The sequence below is a fragment of the Globicephala melas genome, chromosome 9, assembly GCF_963455315.2.
Source record: "Globicephala melas chromosome 9, mGloMel1.2, whole genome shotgun sequence".
NCBI classification, from domain to species: Eukaryota; Metazoa; Chordata; class Mammalia; order Artiodactyla; family Delphinidae; genus Globicephala; species Globicephala melas.
The window spans coordinates 50,182,947-50,210,446 of record NC_083322.1 but is presented as its reverse complement, the minus strand read 5'-3'; the positions used below and the strand labels follow the sequence as shown (position 1 = coordinate 50,210,446).

Here is a 27,500-nt window from a genome sequence, read left to right as displayed (position 1 = left end):
AAATCACAGCAAGATCCTTTTTGACCCACCTCCTAGAGAAATGGAAATAAAAACAAAAATAAACAAATGGGACCTAATGAAACTTCAAAGCTTTTGCACAGCAAAGGAAACCATAAACAAGACCAAAAGACAACCCTCAGAATGGGAGAAGATATTTGCAAATGAAGCAACTGACAAAGGATTAATCTCCAAAATTTATAAGCAGCTCATGCAGCTTAGCAACAAAAAAACAAAAACCCAATCCAAAAATGGGCAGAAGACCTAAATAGACATTTCTCCAAAGAAGATATACAGATTGCCAACAAACACATGAAAGAATGCTCAACATCACTAATCATTAGAGAAATGCAAATCAAAACTACTATGAGGTATCACCTGACACCAGTCAGAATGGCCATCATTGAAAAATCTAGAAACAATAAATGCTGGAGAGGGTGTGGAGAAAAGGGAACCCTCTTGCACTGTTGGTGGGAATGTAAATTGATACAGCCACTATGGAGAACAGTATGGAGGTTCCTTAAAAAACTACAAATAGAATTACCATATGACCCAGCAATCCCACTACTGAGCATATACCCTGAGAAAACCGAAATTCAAAAAGAGTCATGTACCAGGGCTTCCCTGGTGGCGCAGTGGTTGAGAATCTGCCTGCTAATGTAGGGGACACAGGTTCGAGCCCTGGTCTGGGAAGATCCCACATGCCGCAGAGCAACTAGGCCCGTGAGCCACAACTACTGAGCCTGTGCGTCTGGAGCCTGTGCTCGGCAACTAGAGAGGCCGCGATAGTGAGAGGCCTGCGCACCGCGATGAAGAGTGGCCCCCACTCGCTGCAACTAGAGAAAGCCCTCACATAGAAATGAAGACCCAACACAGCCATAAATAAATAAATAAAATTTAAAAAAAAAAAAAAAGAGTCATGTACCAAAATGTTCATTGCAGCTCTATTTACAATAGCCCGGAGATGGAAACAACCTAAGTGTCCATCATCGGATGAATGGATAAAGAAGATGTGGCACATATATACAATGGAATATTACTCAGCCATAAAAAGAAACGAAATTGAGCTATTTGTAATGAGGTGGATAGACCTAGAGTCTTTCATACAGAGTGAAGTAAGTCAGAAAGAGAGACAAATACCGTATGCTAACACATATATATGGAATTTAAGAAAAAAAAATGTCATGAAGAACCTAGGGGTAAAACAGGAATAAAGACACAGACCTACTAGAGAATGGACTTGAGGATATGGGGAGGGGGAAGGGTAAGCTGTGACAAAGCGAGAGAGAGGCATGGACGTATATACACTACCAAACATAAGGTAGATAGCTAGTGGGAAGCAGCCGCATAGCACAGGGAGATCAGCTCAGTGCTTTGTGATCACCTAGAGGGGTGGGATAGGGAGGGTGGGAGGGAGGGAGACGCAAGAGGGAAGAGATGTGGGAACATATGTATATATATAACTGATTCATTTTGTTGTAAAGCAGAAACTAACACACCATTGTAAAGCAATTATATTCCAATAAAGATGTTAAAAAAAATCCACTTATAATTAGTGTTAGTGAAACCAGGAGCTTTGGGGAATATCTTGAACAAAGGCAAGAGTGGCAAATCTTGATAAATTTTGCAAAAGGGAAGACACGAGATTTTTAAAAGTTGAAATACAGCATGTCATTTATTAGTTAATAAACTCATATGGTTCTTTTTAAAAAATAAATAATTAATTAATTTAATTTTTGGCTGCAATGGGTCTTCATTGTTGCCTGCGGGCTTTCTCTAGCTGTGGTGAGCAGGGGCCACTCTTTGTTGTGGTGCGTGGGCTTCTTACTGTGGTGGCTTCTCTTGTTGTGGAGCACAGGTTCTAGATGCACAGGCTTCAGTAGTTGTGGTGCATGGGCTCAGTAGTTGTGGCTCACAGGCTCTAGGACACGGGCTCAGTAGTTGTGGCTCACAGGCTCTAAGGCACAGGCTCAGTAGTTGTACCACACGGGCTCAGTTGCTCCATGGCATGTGGGATCTTCCTGGACCAGGGATCGAACCAGTGTCCCCTGCATTGGCAGGCGGATTCTTAACCACTATGCCACCAGGGAAGTCCCCATATGGTTCCATTTAAGGTAATTTTAAAAACAAATATTATAAGGGTAAAGTCCTTTAGAAAAGAAAACAGAGATATTTTTTTGTAGGAATGCCCTTTTTCTCTGGAAATTGCCAGAGCCACACACGTCACTGGTGTTTAGCATGCGGATTAATCAGCGGGAGAAATTCAAGGGTGAGATATTCCATGTTGTCAGTCAACTGCCACATTAGTCTCGACCATTTCCCTCAGGGGATTCAGTTCTTACTGTCACCTGATGTAGTTGCCAAGGAGAAACTTCTACTGTCTCTGTGTTTTGCCAGGGGCAGAGAGGGCCCAATAAGAGTACTGGCAGAGCAGAGGCCAGAGCTGTGCATGGAAGGGGTTTGCTGGAGAGGAGCCAGCTCCTGACCTCACAGAAACCTCCTCTGACTAGACTTGTTTTCCTCCTCTAGCTCCAGCACGTCCAGTGATGCAATTTGGTTTTCCCTTTTGCAGTGAGACCCACCTAATTGGCCACAAGGTACTCATTTTGCATTCACTGGTCAAATGCAGGAAAATCTCTAAAAATACTGTCTAAAAATACAGCTGTTTAAAAATACTGTCTAAAAAAACAGCTCTAAAAATACTGTCATCTAAGGTTGTATTAATTGAGCATGTAAGAAAGCAAGACACATAGGACACGTGGAAGCTTCTAGGGCTTCCTGGCATTAAGGAGCAGAGGAATAAGTCAGGCCATACTTAATAATCAGGTTTTCATTGTATCACCCAACTATTTACAACATTATTTTCTTGTGCTTGCTGCAGCAGTACGTATATGAAATTATTGGGCTGGCCAAAAAGTTCGTTCAGGTTTTTCCACAAGATGTTATGAAAAAACCCGAACTTTTTGGCCAACCCAATACTTTTACCAACATCATATTAATTGGGAGGCAGGCTTCTTTGGTGGGAAACACATAGCTTTGGAGTAAAGCAGAGCTGTATTTTAACTCTGGTGCCTCTACTTAGCAACTCTGAGACTTTAGGAGCTGAGTACTTTACTCCCCTAACCTCCATTCCTCATTGGTAAGTATGGGTGATGATATCCAGCTATGAACAGTGAAAGAGACACCATAGGGACTTCCCTGGCAGTCCAGTGGTTAAGAGTCTGTGTTTCTACTGCAGGGGCTGCAGGTTCGTTCCCTGGCCAGGGAAGATCCCACATGCCGCTGGGTGCAGCAAAAAAAAAAAAAAAAAAAAAAAAAAAAAGACTGACATCATATTCAAGTTCCTAATAAAATAGCTGGTCTGAGGAACACACTTTGAGAACCAGAGACCTATAGACTATTACCATCTTTCTGTATTTAGTCTTCTTAAACATGACACAAACTTTCCATGCATACTGATGTGACTTGCTGTTATTATTTTATCTCTACCAGGATTTTAAAATTACTTCCTTGACAGAATCTCCTACCTTGAGTTATTAATGCTTTTTTTTTCTGTTATGAGTGGAATTTTTAGTCATTATAAAGTTTAACTTGGTGCACCAATGCAATTGATTTCTGTGGATTTCTCTTATATTCTGCAACTCTAGCTTTTTCACTTCCTTCATTTAGTTGTTTTATTTGTTGACTTCCCTGGGTATATGAATAATACTGTAACAGGTAATATTAGCCCAAAGCAAGTACAATCAGAAAAGAACTTTATTCTTTCTCCCCACTTGTTAAACTGCGCTCCTTCCTTCCCTGCCTCTGGACAAAATCTCACGGCAGGTCTCATGATTTCTCTGGTCAGTCTTAGGTGGGCGTGTTATTAAAAATCCTTGACAACTGTTCTGGCTGGGCCCCAACCTATCAGCCCTTACTCTGGCCCAAGCGCTGGAGCAGGCTCCTGGAGGCCCCCTGCGGGGCTACGTGTTACCTCTTTAATTGCTGTTTCTTGGAGCCTATTGAGCCCAGGAGGAGGGTCACGGCAGGGGTGTGTGTGTGTGTGTGTGTGTGTGTGTGTCAGAGGGCTAAGGCCGGGGCATTTACCACCTAGTCTAGAAGCAGTGCTTATGTGTTATAGTTTGATGATTGCACCGGCCCTACTGGCTTGGCTTGGGATCAGCCTTATTCTTAGGTAATAAAAAAAAATTCCTCTGGTGATGTCTAGTGCCAAGTCACTGATTCAAGTTTTATGTTGTATGTTATGAAAAATGTTAAACTTTATTTCATGTTAAAGCCTTTCCTCTACCCCAAACTGAGGAAAGAAGGGAAGTTCAGCTTCTCTTTCCTTGCCTGTACCTGCTGCTCCTCCTTCCCAGACACCAGAATGGCTCTGGAAACTCCATGGTTCACAGGGTTGAGGACTTGGGATGCAACTGATTAGAACCAGGACAGGTGGAACTTCACAGTTGTAATCTGGAACTGGTGTCTTTGATGGCGGTGGTATATAATACTGTCTGTAAAAAGTAGACAGCTACTGCCTACACTTTTAAGACTATTAAATTGGAGTGCATGTTAACTAGGGCTCTGGTTGTGAGGATTTATGTGGTAGGCTGGATCAAATGTTGATACTGCCACCAACTGGGCACAGAATGTAATGCAGCTCTTTACTTAGAACAAACTGGGCAATAGTCTATAATTTTTTAAAAGGCCATTAAAAAAAGGTAGTTGAGAAATCAACCAGGATGGCGGAGTAGAAGGATGTGCTCTCACTCCCTCTTGTGAGAACACCAGAATCACAACTAGCTGCTGGATAATCATCGACAGGAAGACACTGGAACTCACCAAAAAAGATACCCCACATCCAAAGACAAAGGAGAAGCCACAATGAGACAGTAGGAGGGGCGAAATCACAGTACAATCAAATCCCATAATTGCTGGGTGGGTGACTCACGGACTGGAGAACACTTATACCACAGAAATCCACCCACTGGAGTGAAGGTTCTGAGCCCCACATCAGGCTTCCCAACCTGGCGGTCTGGCAATGGGAGGAGGAATTCCTAGAGAATCAGACTTTAAAGCCAAGTGGAAATTGATTGCAGGACTTCAACAGGACTGGGGGAAACAGAGACTCCACTCTTGGAGGGCACACACAAAGTAGTGGGCGCATGGGGACCCAGGGGAAGGAGCGGTGACACCGGGGGAGACTGAACGAGATCAACCTGCTAGTGTTGGAGGGTCTCCTGCAGAGGTGGGGGGCTGGGTGGCTGTGGCTCACCGTGCGAACAAGGATGTTGGTAGCATAAGTTCTGGGAAGCACTCCTTGGTGTGAGTCCCCCCAGAGTTCTCCATTAGCCCCACAAAGGAGCCCAGGCAGGCTCCAGTGTTGGGCTGCCTGAAGGCAAACAACCAACAGGGAGGGAACCCAGTCCCACCCATCAGCAGTCAACCGGATTAAAGTTTTACTGAGCTCTGCCCATCAGAGCAACAGTCAGCTCTACCCACCACCAGTCCCTCCCATCAGGAACCTTGCATAAGCCTCTTAGATAGCCTCATCCACCAGAGGGCAGACAGCAGAAGCAAGAAGAACTACAATCCTGCAGTCTGTGGAACAAAAACCACATTCACAGAAAGACAGACAAGATGAAAAGGCAGAGGGCTATGTATCAGATGAAGGAACAAGATGAAACCCCAGAAAAACAACTAAATGAAGTGGATATAGGCAACCTTCCAGAAAAAGAATTCAGAATAATGATAGTGAAGGTGATCCAGGACCTCAGAAAAAGAATGGAGGCCAAGATCAAGAAGATGCAAGAAATGTTTAACAAAGACCTAGAAGAATTAAAGAACAAACAAACAGACAAGAACAATACAATAACTGAAATGAAGACTACATGAGAAGGAATCAATAGCAGAATAACTGAGGCAGAAGAACGGATAAATGACCTGGAAGACAGAATGGTGGAATTCACTGTTGCAGAACAGATTAAAGAAGAAAGAATGAAAAGAAATGAAGACAGCCTAAGAGACCTCTGGCACAACATTAAGTGCAACAACATTCGCATTATAGGTGTCCCAGAAGGAGAAGAGAGAGAGAAAGGACCAGAGAAAATATTTGAAGAGATTATAGTCGAAAACTTCCCTAACATGGGAAAGGAAATAGCTACCCAAATCCAGGAAGCGCAGAGTCCCTTACAGGATAAACCCAAGGAGAAACACGTCAAGACACATAGTAATCAAATTGGCAAAAATTAAAGACAAAGAAAAATTATTGAAAGTAGAAAGAGAAAAAAGACAAATAATATACAAGGGAACTCCCATAAGGTTAACAGCTGATTTCTCAGCAGAAACTCTACAAGCCAGAAGGCAGTGGCATGATATACTTAAAGTGATAAAAGGGAAGAACCTACAACCAAGATTACTCTACCTGGAAAGGATCTCATTCAGATTCAATGAAGAAATCAAAAGCTTTACAGACAAGCAAAAGCTAAGAGAATCCAGCACCAAAAAACTAGCTCTACGACAAATGCTAAAGAAACTTCTCTAAGTGGGAAACACAAGAGAAGAAAAGGACCTACAAAAACAAACCCAAAACAATTAAGAAAACTGTCATAGGAACATACGTATCGATAATTACCTAAACGTGAACGGATTAAATGCTCCAACCAAAAGACACAGGCCTGCTGAATGGATACAAAAACAAGACCCATATATACGCTGTCTACAAGAGACCCACTTCAGACCTAGGGACACATACAGACTGAAAGTGAGGAGATGGAAAAAGATATTCCATGCAAATGGAAATCAAAAGAAAGCTGGAGTAACAATTCTCATATCAGATAAAATAGACTTTAAAATAAAGAACGTTACAAGAGACAAGGAAGGACACTATATAATGATCAAGGGATCAATCCAAGAAGAAGATAAAACAATTATAAATATATATGCACCCAACATAGGAGCACCTCAATATATAAGGCAACTGCTAACAGCTCTAAAAGAGGAAATCGACAGTAACACAGTAATAGTGGGGGACTTTAACACCTCACTTACACCAATGGACAGATCATCCAAAATGAAAATTAATAAGGAAACAGAAGCTTGAAATGACACAATAGACCAGATAGATTTAATTGATATTTATAGGACATTCCATCCAAAAATAGCAGATTACACTTTCTTCTCAAATGCATGTGGAACATTCTCCAGGATAGATCACATCTTGGGTCACACATCAAGCCTCCCTCAGCAAATTTAAGAAAATTAAAATCATACCTAGAATCTTTTCTGATCACAATGCTATGAGATTAGAAATGAATTACAGGGAAAAAGTTTTAAAAAACACAAACACATGGAGGCTAAACAATACGTTACTAAATAACCAAGAGATCACTGAAGAAATCAAACAGGAAATCAAAAAATACCTAGAGACATATGGCAATGAAAACCCGATGATCCAACACCTATGGGATGCACCAAAAGCAATTCTAAGAGGGAAGTTTATAGCTATACAAGCCTACCTCAGGAAACAAGAAACATCTCAAACAATCTAACCTTACACCTAAGGGAACTAGAGAAAGAAGAATAAAGAAAACTGAAAGTTAGCAGAAAGAAATCATAAAGATCAGAGCAGAAATAAATGAAATAGAAACAAAGAAAACAATAGCAAAGATCAATAAAACTAAAAGCTGGTTCTTTGAGAAGATAAACAAAATTGATAAACCATTAGTCAGACTCATCAAGAAAAAGAGGGAGAGGACTCAAATCAATAAAATTAGAAATGAAAAAGGAGAAGTTACAACAGACACTGCAGAAATACAAAGCATCCTAAGAGACTACTACAAGCAACTGTATGTCAATAAAATGGACAAGCTGGAAGAAATGGACAAATTCTTAGAAAGGTATAACGTTCCAAGACTGAACCAGGAAGAAATAGAAAATATGAACAGACCAATCACAAGTAATGAAATTGAAACAGTGATTAAAAATCTTCCCACAAACAAAAGTCCAGGACCAGATGGCTTCACAGGTGAATTCTACCAAACATTTAGAGAAGAGCTAACACCCATCCTTCTCAAGCTCTTCCAAAAAATTGTGGAGGAAGGAACACTCCCAAACTCATTCTATGAGGCCACCATCACCCTGATACCAAAACCAGAAAAAGATACTACAAAAAAAGAAAATTACAGACCAATATCACTGATGAATATAGATGAAAAAATCCTCAACAAAATACTAGCAAACAGAAACAAACAGCACATTAAAAGGATCATACACCATGATCAAGTGGGATTTATCCCAGGGATGCAAGGATTCTTCAATATACACAAATCAATCAATGTGATACACCATATTAACAAATTGAAGAATTAAAACCATATGATCATCTCAATAGATGCAGAAAAAGCTTTTGACAAAATTCAACACCCGTTTAGGATAAAAACTCTCCAGAAAGTGGGCACAGAGGGAACCTACCTCAACATCATAAAGGCCATATATGACATATGCACAGCAAACATCATTCTCAATGGTGAAAAACTGAAAGCATTTCCTCGAAGATCAGGAACAAGACAAGGATGTTCACTCTTACCACCATTATTCAACATAGTTTTGGAAGTCCTAGCCACAGCAATCAGAGAAGAAAAAGAAATAAAAGGAATACAAATTGGAAAAGAAGAAGTAAAACTGTCACTGTTTGCAGATGACATGATACTATACATAGAGGATCTTAAAGATGCCACCAGAAAACTACTAGAGCTAATCAATGAATTTGGTAAAGTTGCAGGATACAAAATTCATGCACAGAAATCTCTTGCATCCCTATACACTAAGGATGAAAAATCTGAAAGAGAAATTAAGGAAATACTTCCATTTACCATTGCAATAAAAAGAATAAAATACCTAGGAATAAACCTACCTAGGGAGACACAAGACCTGTATGCAGAAAACTATAAGACACTGATGAAAGAAATTAAAGATGATACAAACAGATAGAGAGATATACCATGTTCTTGGATTGGAAGAATCAATGTTGTGAAAATGACTATACTACTCAAAGCAATCTACAGATTCAATGCATTCCCTATCAAATTAACAATGGCATTTTTTTTACAGAACTAGAACAAAAAATCTTAAAATTTGTATGTAGACACAAAAGACCCTGAATAGCCAAAGCAGTCTTGAGGGGAAAAAAACAGAGCTGGAGGAATCAGACTCCCTGACTTCAGACTATACTACAAAGCCACAGTAATGAAGACAACATGGTACTGGCACAAAAACAGAAACATAGATCAATGGAACAAGATAGAAAGCCCAGAGATAAACCCACACACATATGGTCAACTAATCTATGACAAAGGAAGCAAGGATATACAATGGAGGAAAGACAATCTCTTCAATAAGTGGTGTTGGGAAAACTGGACAGCTGCATGTAAAAGAGTGAAATTAGAGCAGTCCCTAACACCATACACAAAAATAAACTGAAAATGGATTAGAGACCTAAATGTAATACCAGACACTATAAAACTCTTAGATGAAAACATAGGAAGAACACTCTTTGACATAAATCACAGCAAGATCTTTTTTGACCCACCTCCTAGAGTGATGGAAATAAAAACAAAAATAAACAAATGGGACCTAATGAAACTTCAAAGCTTTTGCACAGCAAAGGAAACCATAAACAAGATGAAAAGGCAACCCTCAGGATGGGAGAAAATATTTGCAAATGAATCAATGGACAAAGGTTTAATCTCCAAAATATATAAACAGCTCATGCAGCTCAATATTAAAAAAACATACCACCCAATCCAAAAATGGGAGAATACCTAAATAGACATTTCTCCAAAGAAGACATACAGATGACCAAGAAGCACATGAATAGCTGCTCAACATCACTAATTATTAGAGAAATGCAAATCAAAACTACAATGAGGTATCACCTCACACTAGTTATAATGGGCATCATCAGAAAATCTACAAACAACAAAAGCTGGAGAGGGTGTGGAGAAAAGGGAACCCTCTTGCACTGTTGGTGGGAATGTAAATTGATACAGCCACTATGGAGAACAGTATGGAGGTTCCTTAACAAACTAAAAATAGAATTACTGTATGATCCAGCAATCCCACTACTGGGCATATACCCAGAGAAAACCATAATTCAAAAAGACACATGCACCCCAATGTTCACTGCAGCACTGTTTACAATAGCCAGGTCATGGAAGCAACCTAAATGCCCATCGACAGACTAATGGATAAAGAAGATGTGGTACATATATACAATGGAATATTACTCAGCCATAAAAAGGAATGAAATTGGGTCATTTGTAGAGACATGGATGGATCTAGAGACTGTCATACAGAGTGAAGTAAGTCAGAAAGAGAAAAACAAATATCGTATATTAACACATATATGTGGAACCTAGGAAAATGGTACAGATGAACCGGTTTGCAAGGTAGAAATAGAGACACAGATGTAGACAATAAATGTATGGACACCAAGTGGGGAAAGTGGCAGGGGGTGGTGGTGGTGGTGTGATGAATTGGGAGATTGGGATTGACATGTATTCACTGATGTGTATGAAATTGATGACTAATAAGAACTTGCTGTATAAAAAAATAAGTAAAATAAAATTCAAAAATTCAAAAAAAAGGTAGTTGAGACAGCATGTATACACCTTTTCAAAATAGTTTGGTAAAAATATAAAGAGATGGGGCTTCCCTCGTGGCGCAGTGGTTGAGAGTCCACCTGCCGATGCAGGGGACGCGGGTTCGTGCCCCGGTCCAGGAAGATCCCGCATGCCGCGGAGCGGCTGGGCCCATGAACCATGGCCACTGAGCCTGCGCGTCCGGAGCCTGTGCTCCACAACGGGAGAGGCCACAACAGTGAGAGGCCCGCGTACCGCAAAAAAAAATAAATAAATAAACCAAAAAATATATATATATATATAAAGAGAGAAAGGAGTAGCTAAAATGCGTGTATGTTTATTTAAAATGATTTTTCAATTATCAAACCATATCACCAAGAAATGCAAAGCATATAGTAAAAAAAGAAAACAGAATCCCTCTACCCAAAACCAAATATAGTTAAAATATTGCTTAAAAATTGATTAAATTTTTCTTCTAACATTTCTCCTATAACAACTAATAATTACTAGGTGCCATTTAGCAAGCTCATATGCTGAACTCTTTTCTAAATTCTTTAAAAATGTTCTTTCAGGGCTTCCCTGGTGGCGCAGTGGTTGAGAGTCCGCCTGCCAATGCAGGGGACACGGGTTCGTGCCCCGGTCTGGGAAGGTCCCACATGCCGCGGAGCGGCTGGGCCCGTGAGCCATGGCCGCTGAGCCTGTGCGTCCGGAGCCTGTGCTCTGCAACGGGAGTGGCCACAACAGTGAGAGGCCCACGTACCCCCCCCCCCAAAAAAAATTGGCTAAAGTATCAACAGTAAATTTTATATTATGTATATTTTACCACAAAAACCTACTCTAATTCAAATCTTCAATTCTATAAGATGTGTTATACAACTAATAGATGGATTTGAACCCAGGCAATCTGACTACAGAACCTAGGTTCTTTGCCCATATTTTTAAAAAGAAAGAGAGAACAGTATAAAGAACCTCCATACCGATCACCCTGTTTCAACAATTATCCGCTTCTGGCCAACCTTGTTTCATCTGTTCCCCAACCTATTCCCTGCCCTGCCTCTAGGATATTTTGGTGTAAATTTCAGACATCATGTCATTTAATCTGTAAATATTTCAATACATAGCTCTGAAAGAATAATTTTTAAAAAATTTTAACACTTTAAAAAATCTAACGATTTCTTAATATCATCAAGTATTCTGCTACTGTTCACATTTCCCCAATTGCCTTACAAATTTTTAAGTTTGTCTGAATTAGGACCCAAATAAAACTTACACACTGCAATTGGTTGATGTTTCTAAGCCTTCCAACAAGAAGTTCCCCCTCCATCTTTTGTTGTTCTTGTTCTTAGAGGTTGTTTTGTATTTTTTAAATGATGTGTGTCATTTGTTCTGTGGAGTTCTGCACAGTTCAGATTTTGCCCATTGCCTCCTTCAGAATGTTCCTTTGTCCCCTGTATTTCCTGTAAAGCAGTTGGATCTGGAGTCTTCGCCAGTTTCAGGATCTGCTGTTTTGGCAAGAAGAATTCCCAGGCGGTGCTCTGTACTCCCGTTAGGAAGCACAGAACAGCCAAGTGTCTGCTGCATTTTTTGTGATGTTAACCATCATTGATAATTAACACCCAGGTCCATTAATTCACTGAGGATTGGGAAATGATGACATTCTCTCTTCATGTATTAGCTGGACTGTTTTAACAAAGAAAAATTTTCCTTCATCAGTTTTTTGGTTATCAAGGTACAGTGTATCCAGGAAAGGCAGGATGAATACTTGGTAATTTCCCTTTATGTACCACTTTTCAAAATGCTGTGTCAGTTTCTTAGCAGTGAATATTGTTTGTTTGTTGTCATAGTATCGTTCTGATTGTTTGTCTTAATATCATCTTGAACTCGTGATTTTAACATATTTGATGTTTCCATCTGTTCTAGTTACTGTGGTAGGCAGAATAAAGCTCCCCAAATATGCTCATGTCCTAATGCCAGGAATCTGTGAACGTTACATTACATGGCAAAGAGGAATTAAGGTAGCAAATGGAATCAAGTTCACCAACCAGTCTACTTTAAAATAGGGAGATATCCTGGATTACCTGGGTGGCTCCAAGTACTCACCAGGGGCCTTACAAGTGGAAGAGGGAGGCAAAAAGAGGAGGTGATGGGATGTGAGGACTCTACCGCTGCTGGCTCTGAGACATTGGAAGGGGGTCGTGAGCCAAGGAAGGCAGGCAGTCTCCAGAGCTGGAAAGGCAAGGAAACTGATTTTTCCCTAAAGCTTCCAGAAAGGAATGCAGTCCTGCTGACGCCTTGGTTTTAGGTCAGTGAGACCTGTGTGGGCTTTTTTTTTTTTTTTTTTAAAGAAGATGTTGGGGGTAGGAGTTTAATTATTTATTTATTTATTTATTTGGCTGCGTTGGGTCTTCGTTTCTGTGCGAGGGCTTTCTCTAGTTGTGGCAAGCGGGGACCACTCTTCATCGCGGTTCGTGGGACTCTGACTATTGCGGCCTCTCTTGTTGCGGAGCACAGGCTCCAGATGCGCAGACTCAGTAGTTGTGGCTCACGGGCCTAGTTGCTCCGCGGCATACGGGATCCTCCCAGACCAGTGCTCGAACCCGTGTCCCCTGCATTAGCAGGCAGATTCTCAACCACTACGCCACCAGGGAAGCCCCTGTGTGGGCTTTTAACCTACAGAACTGCAACTCTGTTGTTTTTAAGCTGATAAATTGGGGTAATTTGTTACAGCAACATCAGAGGGTTAAAACAGAGGGTTGCTATCCTTATTGATGCCCATACTGATCCATCCTTGGCCAGTGTTATCCTTTGCAAATTGGCTTCTAACTCCTTGAATTTTCTTGCTTTCTAGTATGACAAGATGCCACAGGCCCACCTATTGGTAAACTCATAGAATTTGGCTTCTATCTCAACTTCTCTTGTTCTCTTTACTGTAACCAATGATTTTAAACAGGAAAATGCAGTACTTATCATTTTTGTCTTCTCTGCACACTTTACTCCTTTCTTTTCCAAAAGGCTTCCATCTTTCCCTATGATATCACCGAAGAATCCTGTTCCATTGCCCTCTTTCTCTTCCTTCCTCACGCCCTAAGCCTGTCCTCGGGCCTCATTTCTTCTTTCTCCACACACTCTTCCTCAGAATCCCATCCATATGCAATAAACCCCCATTCCAAGGGCTCCTAAAGATTTATTTCTCTCCCTTATCTCTCCTGGTACCAATACAGGACATCATTTCCAACTGCTCGTTGAGAGCTGCCCCCTGTACAGACAACCTACACATCAAATTCATGGCAAAACCTTTATTCCCATTGTCCCCCAACGCTTTCGTTACTGGCTTTTTCTGTGAATAGTCCACTCAGATTCAAACTCTGGCGGCTATTTTAAACTCTTCCTTGTCCTCTGATGCTCCTAAAATAAGAAATATAACTGCCACCAAATAATTATAATACTTTTACTTTGGTTTTGCTATAATAAATGAGATTTTTTAAAGTTTGTTTTGCCCTTGAGTGTGCATCCATGGACAGAGACCCCCGTGAGAAGCCAAATAATCATCAGAGGTTGCTTGTGAGCACAGAACTAGAGCACGGGGGTGACACGGTTTGAAGAGTTAATGTCTCCAGCTAAGATGGTGTGGTGTGTGGGCCTTCTCATGGGATTACAAACCTGGAGTCTTCGCTAAGGCTCCCTCTCCCCTGAGAAAGCTTAGGTGGTCCCTACCAACCTTTCTTTCTATGCCTCTCTGCCTGACAACATTCTTTTGATTTCCCTAGAAATATTAGTATCTTCAAACTGGTGGCAGACTATCTTACAGGCACATAAAGTCACAAAATTAAATGAGATGGGTATCTCTATCTATCTAGAGTTAGACCTACCTAGGAGAGTAGCTATGTCTCTGCTTAACACTTGGTATGACCTTTAAGAAATATTACTTGAAAACAACTATTTGTGTATATGCTGTGATGCTAGATGTGGGCCTGAGTGGCCTGTGCATCACTATGGAGCTTAGCGCCCTCTTGTGTTCACTACAAAGTCAAGCACAGAGGGCTCTCTATGATTTACCAGAAGTATTTTTAACTGCATCTTTATGGGAAGTGTCTGAATTTGGCTTCCAATTTTTAAAAGGATTTGGCACCCTGAGAATCATATGCACACAGAGCCAACTCGAGGAAAAACCAAACATAAAATTCTTTAGATATCTTATTTTCTCTTTTTTTTCATCCCTTTTATTTTTTCTTTCATTAGATCCCTATTCACTCCAACAGTTTCCTTTCCCCCATTTTATTCCCTCCAGAGCTCCTAGATCATATTTGATCCTGTAACTTACTATTAAATAATCTAAATTTAAATTTGTGTAATTTTTATGCTTCCAAGAAATATTTTGATACATTAGTCATCAAAATATGTTGTTTAGATGGAAAGACAAAACCAAAGAGAGCTCAATTGCATTAGAGAAATGCAAATCAAAACCACAATGAGGTATCATCTCACACAGGTCAGAACGGCTATCAACAAAAAGTACAAAAAATAAATGCTGGAGAGGGTGTGGAGAAAAGGGAACCATCTTGCACTGTTGGTGGGAATGTAAATTGGTGCAGCCAATATGGAAAACAGTATGGAGGTTCCTCAAAAAACTAAAAATAGAGTTGCCATATGATCTAGCAATCCCACTCCTGGGCATATATTCAGACAAAACTATAATTTGAAAAGATTGCAGCACTATTTACAATAGCCAAGACATGGAAACAACCTAAACGTCCATTGACAGGTGAATGAATAAAGAAGATGTGGTATACACATATACAAAGGAATATTACTCAGTCATAAGAAAACAATGAATTAATGCTATTTGCAGCAACGTGGATAGATCTAGAGATTATCATACTAACTGAAGTAAGACAGACAAAGACAAATATTATATGATATCACTTATTTGTGGAATCTTAAAAAGGATACAGATGAACTTATGTACAAAGCAGAAACGGACTCGGGGGCTTCCCTGGTGGCACAGTGGTTAAGAATCCTCCTGCCAAGGCAGGTGACTCGGGTTTGATCCCTGGTCCGGGAAGATCCCACGTGCTGCGGAGCAACTAAGTCCACGCGCCACAACTACTGATCCTGCGCTCTAGAGCCCATAAGCCACAACTATTGAAGCCCGTGCGCCTAGAGCCGGTGCTCCGCAACAAGAGAAGCCACCGCAATGAGAAGCCCGTGCACCACAATGAAGAGTAGCCCCTGCTCACTGCAACTAGAGAAAGCCCACGCACAGCAACAAAGACCCAATGCAGCCCCCAAAAAATCCACCAGAAACAGACTTACAGACATAGAAAACAATCTTATGGTTACCAAGGGGAAAGGGGAGGAGGATAAATTAGGAGTTTGGGATTAACAGATACACACTACTATATATAAAATAAATTCTACTGTATAGCACAGAGAACTATATTCAATATCTTGTGAAATAATCTGAAAAAGAATATATATCTATATATAATCACTTTGCTGTACATCTGAAACTAACACAACATTGTAAATAAACTATACTTCAATTTAAAAAAAATTTTTTTTAAGGTGTCACAGCTCTAGACTCCATTGGGAAAAACGTTTACCCTCAGAAATGAGTTGGGTTTTTAGTAAAAGACATGAAACTGATTGTGAAGAGAGAGACAGATTCAAACTCTTCCAGAATCTCAAAATGGCAATGACCCCTACAAATCAAAGAATAGGGCATTTATACCCTAGCTCAATGTCAAAACCCAAACAATTACCCAGGATACACCAAACAGGATTAAATCACACATAGTCATGAAATTCTTCTGGCTCTCCCTTCAGATAACATAAATAAACATTTATTTTGAACCCCGTGTAAGGCACTTTACAGATATGCCAATCACAGGACTGTCAGGCCCATCAACTACTTCCGAGGCAAAGTACATTCCTGAGAGCCCCGAGCTAACTGAAGTGGGCCATCCCTATGTTGTTTTGTAGTAAGAGAAGCCCTCTGATTAGGACAGAAGTGGGCACCGGGAAACCTCTGACGTGGCTTGGTTTAAAAAGCTCTACCTATCAGGGATAATAGAGCTAATTGGATTTTCTCCCTCAGGTAGTTGAATGGGGAAGAGTCAGCTAGTTGATAACAGGTGGTAGATAAGACGTAAAAGAGAAGCAAAGTCCAAAAGAGGAGTCATATGAATGGCAGCATATTAATTAAAGATCCATCAACTCCTGCTGAAAGGGCAAGTGTTAATCTGGTCCCTAAAGCTGGTTTAGATTGTGAATGGAGCTACTCTTGGAAGGGAAAGTGATACCAGCCTCCCTCTCTGCAATGAAGTTTATTCCAATAAACCCCCATTACCTGTGAGATCTCTCATTCAACAAAGAAAAGTAACAGCAGTGTGGGGAATCAAAGTTAAAGGAGATAGTCTCTGCTATCATAAAATGTGAATTGTAGTTGGGAGGATCATGCATATTAATTCATGGAATATTTATTAGTTTCCTACTGCTGAGTAGTATATTAAGTACTAGAGATACAAAGATAAGTAGAACATAGACCCTGTCCTCCAGGGGCTCAGAGACTCCAGTGGGAAGTGGATGGTGTGAAAGTGATGTCCAGAATGCAGAGGGAATAGGGGAGGAACTGAAGATGCTTCTAAAGTCCACTTACTGCTTCCTACCATTAGAAAAGAATATTGCTCGATGTTTCTGTCCATGTGGAGGAAGCTCAGTTAAGATAAATCATGGCCTCTTCCATTCCCCTACTCCTTCCTCTGGGGAAGTTTAATCTTAGGAAGAATTAAAGTCGGCATGTGTGGACCAAATCTTCTCTTCTTCCTTTTGGGATCTAGGACATTCTAACTTTGGTCCAACATTGCCTACAAGTGGTACTTAGGTCTGCCTAACTTTGGGGTTCAGTAAGTAGGCCTACTTGGCTCTTCATCTAAGCTTCCCAACTTCATTTTATCAGCAAATACAGTGGTATTTAATTTCCCATCTGCCTTGTTCTTGTATTTTTCCTTTTGTTCAGATCCTGTGTGGGGAAGAGAAATTATTATGTGAACACCCTGGAGGCAACAACACCCAACACCCAACTTAAAGACATGGAGGTCTTTAAGACCCCTGTATGCACTCCTCCAACCACTGTTGTCTAGACCATTGGTGGAACTAGACCAAAGCCAAAACTGGTCAGGAATATGTGACTGAAGGTCTGAAATGAAAAAAATGAGCTGGGCCAATTGTATTTTGTACTGAAAGGTAAAAAGAAAAAGAAAAAGAATTTTCCAGTTGGCAGCAGGACAGAAGGACACATGGAGTATGGCTGAATCCCAATAATGGTAGTGATTTAGTGTTAAAAACCCCAAACTCCTGCCATCTTTTAGCTCTAGTCTCAGTGAATCCCAGCCTCATTCTTGGATTTTCATGAAATCCTACGAGTATGTTTGGAGGCAATTCTCCATGGCTTTCTCATGTTTCTACTTACTACGTGAACAGAGGCACTGTTTTAAAGGACAAACCCTTTGTCTGTGCTTTTCAAGGATATTTGTATAATGAACAGCCTTGGAAGAGAGAGATAGTGTGCCCTTCTGAAGCAAAGGGCAGGTTTGTTTACTGACTGGTAAAATAAAGACAGTATCTCCCAAAGGTGCAAAGGTTAGGCAGTCTTTGGCCATAATAAAAGATATGGGTTCCCTATGTCCTGGGTCCTTCATGTAATGTAAACCACTGCATGTGCATGTTTTATCTGAGCCTCTTGGTGATGCCCTGTGGGAATTCGGGTTTGGGCAACTGACACAACAATGCTGATACTCCAGCTTCTGCTACTGCAGCAATTAATAAACTATCCTCTGCCTCTAATCTGGGAGTCTAATGTCTTTTTCCAGCATCCATGAAATGGCAGCAGGCTGACTTGTTAGCTTGCAAGTAGAGTAAAATTTCTGACTCTTCACTAGTGATAATATACCTTATAAAAACAAAATGAGCCTTCAAAACTCCCCTTTATCTGAGATATCTCGATAACGTCTCTTTTCCTTGCTAGGAGCGCTGACTAGAACATGTTTAAAACAAATCATTCTGGCAAACTGAACGGGAGAAAGTATTTGCAAATTGCAAATTATATATCTGATAAGGGGTTAATATCCAAAATATATAAAGAAGTAAAAAACAAACAATCCAGTTAAAAATTGGGTAGAGGATCTGAATAGATATTTTTCCAAAGAAGACACACAATATGAAAAGATGCTCAAAATCACTAATCATTTGGGAAACGCAAATCAAAACCAGAATGAAATATTACCTCACACCTGTTATAATGGCTATTATTAAAAAGATAAGAAATAAAAAGTGTTGGTGAGGATGTGGAGAAAGGAGAACTCTTGTGCACTGTTGATGGGATTGTAAATGGGTACAGCCATCATGGAAAACAGTATGAAAGTCCCTCAAAAAATTAAAAATAGAACTACTGTATGATCCAGCAATTCCACTTCTGAGTGTATATGTATATATATATATATATATATATATATATATATATCCAAAGGAAATGAAAGCACTGTCTTGAAGAGATAAATGTACCTCATGTTCATTACAGCATTATTTATAATAGCCAAGCTATGGAAACAATCTAAATGTCTACTGATAGATGAATGGATAACGAAAATATGGTATATTTATCTAATGGAATATTATTCAGCCATAAAAAAGAATGAAATCTTGCCATTTGCAAAAACATGGATGGATCTTGAGGGTATTATGCCAAGCGAAATACGCCAGACAGAAGTAGACAGATACCATATGATCTCACTTACATGTGGAATCTAACACCCCCTACACACACACAAAACAAAAAACCACCACCAAACCCATAGATACAGAGAACAGATTGGTGTTTGCCAGAGTGGGGTATGGGTGTGTGTGGGGGGTGGGCGAAAGGGTGAAGGGAGTCAAAAGGTACAAACTTCCAATCATAAAATAAGTCAGGGGGGACTTCCCTGGTGGCACAGTGGTTAAGAATCCGCCTGCCAATGCAGGGGACACGGGTTCGAGCCCTGGTCCGGGAAGATCTCACATGCCGCGGAGCAACTAAGCCCGTGCACCACAACTACTGAGCCCGCACGCCACAACTACTGAAGCCCACGCGCCTAGAGCCTGTGCTCCGAAACAAGAGAATCCACCACAATGAGAAGTCTGCGCACCTCAACAAAGAGTAGCCCTGCTCTCTGCAAAAAAAAAAGTAAAAAAGAAAGCCCGTGTGCAGCAACGAAGACCTAGCACAGCCCAAAAAAATAAATAAAAATTTAAAAAGTCAGGGGGATGTAATGTATAACATAGTAACTATAATTAATAATACTGTGTTGCATATTTGAAAGTTGCTAAGATAGGTCTTAAAAGTTCTCAGCACAAAAAAAATTTTTTTTAACTATGTATGATGATGAATATTAAGTAGATATTGTAGTGATCATTTTACAATATACACAAGTATTGAATCATTATGTTATACACCTGAAATTAATATCATGTTTTGTTATCGATTGTACTATACCTCCATAAAGAAAAATCATTCTGGGGTCTTCCCTGGTGGCGCAGTGGTTGAGAGTCCGCCTGCCGATGCAGGAGACACGGGTTCGTGCCCTGGTCTGGGAAGATCCCACATGCCGCAGAGCGGCTGGGCCCGTGAGCCATGGCCGCTGAGCCTGCGCGTCCGGAGCCTGTGCTCCGCAACCAGTGAGAGGCCGGCGTATCGCAAAAAAAAAAAAAAAAAAAAGAAAAAAGAAAACTCATTCTGGGAAAAAAGGCAATTGTAACTACAGGAATGACATAAAAGTTAATTAGGGTTAAGAACTAAGAGCACAAGCAGACATACCCAGAACTGAGCCCAGGATCTTCCTAATAGTATTTGCGTGGCCACAATTTCACTTCCTCACCCACACCTTTTGCTCCTCAGATTTGCATAATCCAGGTAAGGCCAATAGTTCCCTTAGACTCCAACAGCAAGTCACTAATGGTTGTACCAAGAATCTGTATACAGTTGACCCTTGAACATTATGGGTTTGAACTACGTGGGTCCGCTTATATGTGGATTTTTTTCAGTAGTCAATACTACAGTACTACTCGATCCGTGGTAGGTTGAATTCAGGATTGCAAAACTGCAGTTATGGAGGAACCGTGGCCAAGAGAGCCAACTATAAGTTATATGCAGATTTTTAACTGCTTGGAGGGTCAGCACCCCTAACCTCTTTGTTCAAGGGTTTCCTGTATTTTTCTTTTTAGAGACCACAAGGTACATAAGAGTCTCCAATCTTCTTTGTGTATTCTCAGTCACTAACTAGTTCTTAGGCATAATATTCTTAAATTTTATTATTGGCCTCTAAAAATGTTCTGTGCGTCATTGCATTTTAACTGTTCAGTCAAGGTGATGGGCTATTCACAATCATCCACACTGTAATCAGGGGCCCACAGGTGCTTACAATGACTAGGTGGGATTGAGGTTAGAAATTGTTTGTGGCATCAGACACTGAGAATTACAGGTCAGGAGGTAGAACTGTATTAGAAAGAGTAAGGGCTTTGGAGTCAGAGAGACCTGTCTGAATCTTAGTTCTACCACTCACTGATGAGGAATTTAACGTCTCTCAGCTTCTTTCCTAATAAGCAAAGTGCAGTCAATAATTACCACTCTACCCTCCAGCCCTCCAACCCCTGCGCTCCGTTGCACATGATTGTTGTGTTAATTAAATGAGACCAGGCATAGAAAACACATGATACTCATGCCAGTGAAGCACAAAGTTTCAGAGCTATAAAAAGCTACCATTATTGGTTTTTTAAAATTAATTAATTAATTAGTTTTTACTTTGGGCTGTGTTGGGCCATCACTGCTGTGAGTGGGCTTTCTCTAGTTGTGGTGAGCAGGGGTTACTCTTCGTTGTGGTGTGCGGGCTTCTCATTGTTGTGGCTTCTCTTGTTGCGGAGCACGGGCTCTAGGTGTGTGGGCTTCAGTAGTTGTGGCACGTGGGCTCAGTACTTGTGGCTTGTGGGCTCTAGACCGCAGGCTCAGTAGTTGTGGCGCATGGGCTTAGTTGCTCCATGGCATGTGGGATCTTCCTGGACCAGAACTCGAACCTGTGTCCCTTGCATTGGCAGGCAGATTCTTAACCACTGCACCACCAGGGAAGCCCCCATTATTTTTTTTAATAAGTATCTTTGACCCTGCTTACCAATATTGTCACAAATCACTCATTTACAATTCAGAGGAAAGAAAGCAACCTATGAGAGTGCTTGCCATCAAGGTTTTTATTTGCGGAATAAATTGAAAAACAGAATGCAGTATATCTGGGAATGTCAAAATGAGGCTTCTTTAACGACTGGTTTGGAGCTGGCGCAGCACTTAGTCCAGAATTATCAACAAGGAGAAAGGAGTTAGAGAGCCACAAAATAAAATCACAGGATTTAGAAAGCAGGCAATCCTGATTTTCAGGAAAACTAAGAAAGCCCAAGTATTATACACTCTGGCCTGGGATGCAGAATGAGGCTAGTTTGGGGGTTGGGACATAAACAGGACCGAGATGCTGTTAGATTGTGGGGAAAGAGAGAATGTCATCCCTCTATTATTAAAGCAGAGCTCAGATACCAGGCAAGTTCTTTACCTGAAGGTCCAGGGTAGAGAGGGCGAGGGGAGCAGTTCAGGAGGCCTGGTATCCACCTCTCTCTCGTGTGCAGAGCTAAAATGAAGTCACTTGCAGCTGCTGTTTGAAGGTAATGTAGAAGCAACCAGGACTTCATAATGTAAAATCTTGGAGAAGAGAGAACTGCAGGGAGAGGTAAGGTAACAGTCTGCAGCTGCATTTTCTCTCAGAGCAGTTAACCATTCTGGGTGTGGGGCAAAAATCTAAGAAGGCAAGAGAAGAGCTTGGACAGAGGGCCTCTACTAAAAGGCAGAGAAACTTCTCAGGGAGGAAGAAATGAAAAGCAGAGGCTTGAAAGGTGAAGGGCTCAGTAAGAAGGAGACGGTAAAGTATGTGCCCAACACCCAGCCCTTAAGGCATTTGCCAAATTTTCCAATTGAACAAGGCAGGAAGCTAGGAAGTCAAGCAGAAGGGCTCTGAAGAACAGAATCAAGTTGGTGTCAGTCTTGTACTACTGAGGAGACAAGGGTAGAAATCAAGACTCACCTAGTGATGAGCCCAGTCAACTCCCCAGATCTGCTGGAACCCTGGACAGCTATACTTTTGGACACGTTAGGTTTGAGATGCCTGTGTTAGTTTCCCAGTGCCGTTGCGAGTTACCACAAACTTTATTATCTTGCAAGTCTGGGGGTCAGAAGTCTGAAATGGGTCTCAGTGGGCGAAAATCAAGGTGCTGGAAGGGGTAGTTCCTTCTGAGATTCAAAAGGGGAATCCATTCCTTGTCTCTTCTAGCTTCTAGAGGCTGCCAGCATTCTTGGTTGTGCCCACATCACTCCAGTCTCTGCTTCCATTGCTACACTGCCTTCTTCTCTGACTCATCAAGCCCACCTGAATAATCCAGGATAAACTCTCCATATCAGCATCCTTAACTTCATCACAGTTGTAAAGTCACTTTTATGATAGGTTCCAGGGATTAAGGCATGGACCTATCTGGAGGAGGCCCTTATTCAGCCAACCACAATGTCTGGGTGGGGTGTTGGGGGAACGCAAATAGAGATGTCTAAAAGGCAGTTGAGTATAAGGCTTTTGAGCTCAAGGGTATTTGGACTACAGCTATAGCTATGAAGTCACTGGCATGGGTGTGCTAACGTCATGGGTGTGGATATTGCCAAGGGGACAAAATGTAAAGAAAGGCATACCTTTGGGGAACACTAATATTATATAAGTGAAACTGAGGGAGGTCATCGTATCCCTTAAACCATAACTTGCTTGATAAATATCTTGTAACCTGTCCTCAATCAAGCTTGCCTCAATTGTTCTTGCAGACTGCATACCCTTCAAGCTTCATGTAGCTTAGACAATATATCACAAGACTCCTTAAATCACCTCCTACAGATAACACCTCTGATATATGAGTCACTATAGTAACAGTTGCTCAAATTGTTTTTCAGGAACACAGAGCTTGCCTTGCCCAGATAAAACCAGTCGAGACCATGGACTGGGTGACTGTCCAGTGGATAACCTTTTGACATCAGAAGGCCAAAAACTTCACCCTCAGAACATGTAAATGCCACCATTTTCTGAACATGTATCCCGTGAAGAAGCATGTAACTCAGATATGCCTGTACAGAACCCCAATTACTGTACATTTTTCTTACCTTTAATCATCTTTCCCCACACCTCAGACCACCCTGCTTCCTTATGCTGTAAGTAGCCTGAGCCCCTCACCTTCATGAAAGTGGATTTAAGACTTGTTCTCCCGTCTCCTCGCTTGGCTGCCTTGCGTATAAATCGTTTCTCTGCTGCAAACCTTGGCGTCTCAGCATTTGGCTTGCTGCGAGTTGGGCAAATGAACCTGGTTTGATAACATAAGGAGTGGGTGTATCAGCTAGGATTAGAATCAGCTGCATGGAACAGAAACAAACAACAATGGCTTAAATAAGAAAGACGTTTATTAAGTTGTTAAAGAAGTCTGGACTAGTATGGCAGCTTCACCAGATCACCTCTACACCAGTTCCACCTATCTTTCTGCTCTGCCATTCTCAGGTGCATAGCTCCATCCTCAATGGTGCAAGCCAAGATGACTGCCAGAGGAGTTCTGCAATCCCATCCAGGTTCTAGGCAGGAAGAAAAGGGACGAAAGGGCAGTTCTCCTAGCTGAGTCTGCTCTTCCCAGAAGTCCCACGTGACTCACTTTCACTTGACTCACTGACCACACCTAGGGAAGTTGGACAGTGTAGTCTTTTATAGGTCCATTACCACCCTAAAAAAATAAAAATAAAAATAACCAAGGTTCTGTTACTAGAAGTGAAGAGGAAAGTGGATATCAAGGAGGCAAAAAGTCTCTTCCAGAGTGGACAAAAAGAAACCTACAAATGAGGTTAAGAAGGAATGTTCAGTGAAATAGGAGAGGAACCAAAAGTAGGGAGCTTGTGGCTGTGTCCTGAAGGGCAGTTCCCCGTCTTCCAATGAATTCAAAAAGAAAGTGGATTTAGATATGGCACCTGCTGTGAAGAAGGCCAAAGAAAAGCATTACCTCTCCACTTTCAAGGTATTCTGCTGGAGAATCGGCTTGGGTAGAGGGGGCAACTACTCCCCCTGAGAGGATCCATTAGAAAATCACATACTGGGCTTCCCTGCTGGCGCAGTGGTTGATAATCTGCCTGCCAATGCAGGGGACGTGGGCTCAAGCCCTGGTCCAGGAAGAGCCCACATGACGTGGAGCAACTAAGCCCATGCGCCACAACTGCTGAGCCTGTGCTCTAGATCCTGCAAGCCACAACTACTGAGCCCGTGTGCCTAGAGCCTGTGTTCCGCAACAAGAGAAGCCACTGCAATGAGAAGCCCGTGCACCGCAACAAAGAGTAGCCCCCACTCACCACAACTAGAGAAAGCCAGCGTGCGGCAACGACGATTCAACACAGCCAAAAATAAAATAAATAAATAATTTTAAAAAAATCACATACCTTTCCTGAATTTTTCGTATTTAATAATAACATAGGGCTTGGTTGTGACCTGCTTGATTAACTTTAGGGTGGAAAATAGAAGAAAGCTATCAAAATCTTCAGGCATGATAGCTACAAAAAGAATCTGGCATATATTACAGCCTACACTTTGTTTTATTATGCTAAAAGAGTACTCAAGACCTTGATTTATGATACAAAAGGCCCTTCTTCATTACCTATCTTGAGAGATAGTAGGTTGAGAAGTGGTGAAAACGACAGGCCCTTCCTGTCTTTTCCCACTAAGCACTGATTCTTCTTTTTTTTTGAAAGCAAAATATTTTTATTCCATATTCTGGAGTTAAGAAACAGCTTCTGGTGTTGTTTTTCTCTAACATTCTACTACTTATCCTTAATAGAGTCTCCGTAGTCCCACTCCCATTGAAAAACCAGTTAGCTCATCATTTCTCTGTGGTGATAAGGAAAAGAGCAGTATGGACAGCAAAATCTATTAGTAATTCTTAAATCTTACTTTATGCAAATTTTTTTTCTTTTTTTGAAGTATAATTGACCTACAACACTGTGTTAGTTCCAGGTGCACAACATAGTGATTTGATTATTTCTATACATTACTAAATGATCACCATGGTAAGTCTAGTTACCATCTGCCACCATACAAAGATATTACATTATACTGACTACATCCCCATGCCGTTCATTTCATCCCTGTGGCTCATTTATTTTGTAACTGGAAGTCTGTACCTCTTAATCTCCCTCACTTATTTCACTCATCCCCCACCCGATTTCTGACAACCATCTGTTTGTTCTCTGTATTTAGGATGTTTGTTTTACTGTTTGTCCATTTGTTTTGTTTTTTAGATTTCACATATAAGTCAAATCATATGGTATGTGTCTTTCTCTGACATTTCACTTAGCATAATACCCTCTAGGCCTATTCATATTTTCACAAATAGCAAGATTTCACTCTTTTTTATGGCTGAGTAATATTCCATTGTGTAGCTATAGCACATCTTCTCTATCCATTCATTTACTTATGGACACTTAGGTTGCTTCCATATGTTGGCTATTGTAAATAATGCTTCAGTGAATATAGGGGTGCATATATTTTTTCAAATTAGCATTTCTGTTTTCTTCAGAAAAATATCCAGAAGTGGAATTGCTGGGTCATATGGTATTTCCATTTTATAATTTTTTGAGGAAACTCCATACTGTTTTCCATAGTGGCTGCACCAACTTACACTCCCACTAACAACACACACGTTCCCTTTTCTCCACATCCTTCCCCAACACTTGCTATTTCTTGTGTTTTTGATAATAGCTATTCTGACAGGTGTGAGGTGTTATCTCATTGTGGTTTTGATTTGCATTTACCTGATGATTAGTGATGTTGAGCATCTTTCTATGCACCTGTTGCCCATCTGTAAGTCTTCTTTGGAAACATGCCTATTCAAGTCCTTTGCCCATTTTTCAATCAAGTTGGGTTTTTTTTTTTTTTTATGTTGAGTTGTATAAGTTATTTGTATATTTTGGATATTAACATCTTATCAGGTATATCCTTTGCAAATACCTTCTCCCATTCAGTAGGTAACCTTTTCGTTTTGTTAACAGTCTCCTTTGCTGTGCAAAAGCTTTTTAGTTTGATGTTGTCCCACTTGCTTACTTTTGTTTTTGTTGCCTTTGCCTTAGGAGACATTTCCAAAAGAATATTGTTAAGACTGATGTCAAAGAGCATACTGCTTATGTTTTCTTCTAGAAGTTTTATGGTTTCAGGTCTTACATTTAAATCTTTAATCCATTTTGAGTTTATTTTTGTGTATAGTGTGAGAAAGTAATCCAATTTGGTTCTTTTACATGTAGTTGTCCAGTTTTCCCAATGCCACTTATTGAAGAGGCTGTCTTTTCCCCATTGCATATTCTGCCTCCTTTGTTATAGATTAATTGCCCATATAAGTGTGGGTTCATTTCTGGACTCTCTATTCTGTTCCATTGATCAATGGGTCTGTTTTTGTGCCAGGACCATACTGTTTCAACGACTGTAGCTTTGTAATATTGAAATCAGGGAGTGTGATATCTCCAGTTTTGTTCTTTCTTAAGGTTGTTTTGAGAAAGACAAAACAACTTGGGGTCTTTTAGGTTTTCACACAAATTTTAGAATTTGGTCTAGTTCTGTGGAAAATGCCACTGGTATTTTGATAGGGATTGTATCGACTCTCTAGATTGCCTTGGGTAGTATGGTCATGTTAACAATATTAATTCTTCCAATCCATGAGCACAGTATATATTTGTGTTGTCTTCAATTTCTTTCATCAATG

At 40.7% G+C, this 27,500-nt stretch overlaps 1 long non-coding RNA gene across 1 annotated transcript in view; it reads right to left on the bottom strand.

Annotated features, from left to right (window-relative positions):
• The window catches only part of LOC115853743 (uncharacterized), a 93,705-nt gene extending 73,467 nt beyond the window's left edge, over window positions 1-20,238 (bottom strand). Inside the window, exon 1 of the long non-coding RNA XR_009565065.1 lies at window positions 20,149-20,238. This is a non-coding gene — a long non-coding RNA (uncharacterized lncRNA). The remainder of the gene's footprint in view (window positions 1-20,148) is intronic.
• Between the last annotated feature and the right edge of the window lie 7,262 nt (window positions 20,239-27,500).